The sequence below is a fragment of the Nelumbo lutea genome, chromosome 1, assembly GCF_056320005.1.
Source record: "Nelumbo lutea isolate HS-2025 chromosome 1, American lotus-T2T, whole genome shotgun sequence".
NCBI lineage: Eukaryota > Viridiplantae > Streptophyta > Magnoliopsida > Proteales > Nelumbonaceae > Nelumbo > Nelumbo lutea.
Window position 1 is genome coordinate 160705781 of NC_142684.1, and position 5742 is coordinate 160711522.

Genomic DNA, 5742 nt, shown 5'->3' on the forward strand with positions numbered 1-5742 from the left:
TTATGTTGCTTTCCTTTGTCCATCCTCTAGGCAACCTATCTAATAACCTATAATATTTGTGAAAAAGTTGATATTTCCAGAGAGTAAGATTCCAATTTTACAGCAATTACCAGGGTATATACATAATACACTAAATACTTAAATATTGATAATTGAACAAACTGGAGCATACAAAATAGCAGTACTGGGATTCACCAACATGACATTGAATTCACGAAGGAGCACGGATCTGCTACCCACGAGACATGACAATTGCGCATTGGGAATATTTTCCTTGCCATTCATCTCCCCAATACATGGTGGTGATGCTCTATGGGTATGAATGTGGGTACAGCTTGGGTAGCAGATCCCGAGTCTTCACGAGCGTCAACACATTACCCAGCAAGTCAGCTGACCAAGGGAGTACTAGAATCAACAAACCAGAAAAATATAAAACATGCTCATATTTGAATTATTAAGAAGCAAGCCATGTTCATAAAATAAGCATAATAAATACGGAAAAAATAGGAAAGACAGTTCACTTATCCAACCATCAGAAATTTGACCATGAGCCGACCAACAGAAATTCAATAAAAACCCGCTTAAGGACTTGCAGTGATTTCCAAATTGGATCAACTTGAAGTATTAGAAAGACAAAAGGAACCAAGCCCAAGTCAGACATTTAATTGCTCACCAGTACAGAATACATCAGAGAAGAGAATTACGTGCAAGAAAATTAAAGAGAAGTAAATTAACGCAATAACAATACAGAATAATACATCAGAGAGAAAATTTCCAAAACACAAGTATATTAATTTGAACTGTACATATTCAACTACCCAGTAAGTACTACATGGTTGCAGCAACACACTGAACAAAAGAAGAGTTCCGGGGACAAAGAGGATAGATGACGGTGACAACAGGATGACATACTAAGCCCTGCTGAATTGGATGAATGCAGCTGCGGACTCTATTGGCCTTAGCGTATAACTGCAATCTCCTGTTCAAGGCATGACACTCCAGCCCAGCAATAACTTCCATCGCCTCCGACCAGTCGACCTTGCCAAAACACTTGCATAACTTCTCAAAAACCTGCCATGTGAGGAGGCTATCAGACCCAGAACAGTGAGCCTGCCCCACTGATCGAACCACACCAAGCGTCTTTGCAACTCGTTCCAGCCCTCCATACAACCCATGACACTTCATCATGTGTTTCACATCAAAAACTGCCCCGAATACATGATTCATCACATCAAGAAAATCATTTACCGTCTCCGGCAGTGGTCTCCCATGGCTCAAAATCTTTATCAGGTAAGCAAAATCGTAGCCTCCTTGGAAACATATCCATCTTGGTCGCACTAGATAGCGAATACCTGATGCAATGTCGTAGTATGAACGGTGTAGAAGACGAGTCCCAGAAGCCAAGTCGTAATGAACTAGCCCAGACTCGCACATCCTTTGTGCAAACAGCGCTGAATCAATGCCGTGCTCCCTGGTCCTCTCCAAATCGATTCCATGGCTCCTGAGGAGTTGTATGGCTTCTGGCGCTTGTAAGTCGGTGGAGACATCGAAATCTCTAAAGTTGAACTCCCAGACCACGTAATGATCTTCAAACTTGGGGAGTCTGCCATAGTTGTCGGTGAGAGTGATGCCCAGCTGAATGAGATTCATACAATCAACATTTGCTTTAAGGGACTGGTAGTACTTCTCGGAATATTGCAGGGAAGGAAAGGAGGGGGGCCTGAATGGATATATAGCGCCCGGAAACTCTGTATCAATGGTGACGTTCGAAAAATATGATAGCATCTGCGTTAGAAGATGGAATTCAGCATCAAAATTCGTCGCCCAAACATGGTGAATTTGTACGCTGCCGGACGACATTTTGCTCTCGTCTCTCGCTTCTCGGTGTGCCGATCGATTATTGGTTGCTCTAGCTTCTCTGCTCTGCTCGCTTATGAGTGTTGCTCTCGCTTCTCTTCTCTGCTGATCGTTTTACGTTCAGACTTTTATAATGTTCATAAATACGTATTTAGAAACTTTCGAGTGAGTTGGAAACTTTCGAATTGGAAAGTTTCCAAAAAAAGTTGTGTTCCAATCCACTTTTGGTATGTTTGTTTAGAGTCTGAATTGGAAACTGTGGAATGGATGACTCAGCCACGCCTCTGTTTTAGAAACGTTGGAAATTTGGAAACTTTGGAAACGTTGGAAATTTGCTCCAATCCATTTTTCACGCGGTGGATGATTCAGCCACTCCTCTGTTTTGTTGACGTGGCTTGAACATCCACCGTGAAAAAGTGGATGGAGCGAAATGAAGCTCGAAGTTACTGCAACTTGGGCTAGCGGGCCCAACCCGAAATCGGACCAATCTATCTCGCAATTTTATACGTGTTGGGCCTAAAAGAAAGGATTTTATTTTATTTTTTTTGACCGGTCTCGGATCAAACCCTTAGGTAGTCTTAGCCCAGGCCGGTCTCATCCTAACCCTAAGCCCGGTCTGATTATATGCATGCATGCACATATATCTGCATGCATATAATATATGTAATATATCCACACATATATTGATAACAACTTTTAGGGCCCGTTTGGTTTGTGATCAGAATCGGAATCAGAATGGCCTATTTCGCTTGGTTGTGGTTCACAACGGAATTGGAATCGGATTCTGATTTATGTTGTCTGGTTTGTTAAGAGGCTGGAAGCGGAATCAGCCATGATTTCCAATTTTGCCCCTAATAAAAATAAAAGGCAGAAAATGCATGAAAATACCAAAAATGCAGAAATTACAATAATTTTGTAGAAAATGCATGATAATACTCAAATTTTGCAGAAATTTACAAAATTCAAAAAAAAAGCATGAAAATATTAGGAATTTTACAAAAATTATAAAAATGGCAGGAAAATGAAGAAATTATAACAATTTTGCAGAAAATTGTAGAAATTTAAGAAAAAAGTTTTTGGTTTTCAAATTTTGCCACAGACATCATCACTCTGTCAATATATAGAAAATTCATCAGCTATATAAATTAAAAAAAAAAACAATTAAAGAATTAAGAATATACAGGAAACTATAGCAATGGTGGTTTTCAACTATTGCTTGAACTTGGTCAATTCCCGACACCATCATCAGTTTGTTCAAATCTGTTCCTGGCACCATTGTCGATTCCTGGCACCATCGTAGCAATGGCATAGTTGTTTAGTCTCAAGGTAGAAAATAATAAAAAGTGTCTTCTTTTAAGGGTAGCTTTGACATTTTAAAAATTTTAAGTGGCACATGTCATCACGTGATATAGAATTATAAATAATTGATGGACCATTAACAACAGGGATCTATTAGACACATTTTGAAAGTTCAAGTACTATATAAACACATTTTGAAGTTTGGGGACTGACTTGATACAACCCCTAAAGTACAGGTACTGATCAGAAACTTTTCCTTAAAATTCTCAATTAGTACCCTATACTTTGTGTCTAATTCCACTTTGATCCCCGAACCTTAAAACGCAACAATTCAATACCCAAACACTACAAGAAAATGGGGCTATAACTATGACACTTTAGCTACGATAAAAAAAAAAAAAAAAAAAAAAAAAAAACATAGCTAAAACATGGGATATAACCTCAGACAATTTGATGTTTGTGGCAAAAAGTTGAGCTTTAGCTATGGACAATTTGTCCGTAGTTAAAAGTTATTCTATCCATGGCTAAAAGATATCTATAGCCACAGTTATAATGTATCCGTGGCTATAAGTCACAAAAGCAGAAGTTGAATTATAACTACGAATAATTTGTTTGTGGCAAAAAGTTGAGCTTTAGTTACAGATAATTTGTCAGTGGTTAAAAGTTATTCTGTCTGTGGCTAAAAGATATTTATAGTCACGGTTGTAATGTATCCGTAGCTATAAGTTACAAAAGCAGAAGTTGAGCTTTAACTATGAACACTTTGTCTATGGTTAAAAGTTCTTTTGTCAGTGGCTAAAGCATATTTAAAGCCACAATTATAATGTATCTGTGGCTATAAGTTACAAAAGCAAAAGTTGAGTTTTTACTACAAACAATTTTTTTGTGGTTAAAAGCTATTTTGTCTGTGGTTAAAGAGCTATTTATCACTATAGCCATAGATAACTATAATTCCGTGGATATCATTAACCAACCGTTAAGTGTTATTTGAAAAGAATTAAATGACCTTTAAGTGTCATCTAATTTTCTTTATCAACCATCCAAACATTGACAAAAAGTGAACAATCTCAAATCCTTCCCTCTTCTATTCAAGAAAGTTGGGGTCACATCTCAATAGACATTCTAGTGACCTCAACTTTATTGAATAGACGATGCAAGGATATGAGATTATTCATTTTTTTTGTCAATGTTTGGATGGTTGATAAAGATAATTAAATGATACTTGAAGGGCATTTAATTCTTTTCAAATGCCACTTAGCGGCTGGTTAATGATAAATACTAAATTGACATGTTTTGAAAGTTCAAATACTGAATTTTCACATTTTAAAGCCACTGGACCCAAAGTATAAAATACTAACTGACGATTTTCCCTTTTTTATAATAGAATGAAAAGACTGAAGGATTCCCAAAAAGCTCCAAAGAGACCAAAATCGCCAAACGGTCTTGATATTTAAAGACTTGGACCCCAAAAGCTTAATGTCTTTTGGCCAACTGTCAAAGATCTTTTAAACCCATTTGGTTTAAAAAGACTTATCCTCTATTCCATATCCTATTTGGTTTCTTATTCTCATTTTGTTCTCTTCTCCTCTTCTATCATCTCCAACCACTGGCAGCAACTTCAAATGATCAATCCTCTGTCGATAACCAAGTAATGTCTCTTCACCTATGTTGTTTTGTCAATCACTAAAGTTGTCTTTTTAAAAAATAAGTGTTTATTGGAGAAAAAAAAAAACCATTAAACACTCAATATGAAATAAGTGCTCATTTTTAAAATAAGCACTTGAAAAGGTTGGGTGTCAAATGCAAATAAGTGCTTATTTGAATAAGCACTTGTTTTTAAGCATTTATTTTAACATAAGCACTCCCAAACTTTGTCTAGCACGCTAGTTCATTCAGAATCGAAGTAATGATAATGATACTTGAGTGGGTGAACCTATGTCTCATGTAGGGACAACCCTGTTGGCTATCAAACAAGGACAACCAAAGTTTTCTCATAGGTAGGGTCCATGTAGGCAAAGCCTCGGCTCCTAATGGTCAGAGGACATATGTCCAATTAGAGAGGGTTTAAAATAAGGAAGTTGAGCCGAATACTTAGCTATTCAAGATCGGCTCGAAGAAATAGTGTTACGCTTGCACTCAATTCAAGCTAGAGACTTGAGCTCAAGCTCTGCTTGGTTCAAAAGCTCGCAAGTTCAAGCTCGACTCAACTCGAGCTCAACTGCAAGCCAATCTTTTTCTAAAAAATATTTTTTTTTATTTTACACACAAAAAATTATTTATTATTATACATATAAAAAAATAAGAATTATAAAAATTATTTACTATTATACATAAAAAAATAAGAATTATAAAAATTTTAGGCTTGATTAGGATTGCAGGCCTCACCAACCGAGCTTTATTGGGCTCGAGCTCGGCTCGAAGCTCAGATTAAATCGAGCCAAGCCAAGCTTTTCACAAGCCGAGCTTGGGTATCTTGTGAGAAGCTTGAGTAATTGCCACCCCTATTTTCAAACTTAAGGTTTAGATGTGAAAATGAATAGGTTGTCACTGGTCAAATGAAACTTCTAACCCAAGGTGAGGGGGGTT

The 5742-nt window shown here is 37.1% G+C and overlaps 1 pseudogene; it reads right to left on the reverse strand.

The window, feature by feature from the left end:
* Positions 1-828: 828 nt before the first annotated feature.
* LOC148878749 (putative CCR4-associated factor 1 homolog 11 pseudogene) lies at positions 829-1860 on the reverse strand (annotated as a pseudogene).
* Positions 1861-5742: the final 3882 nt, after the last annotated feature.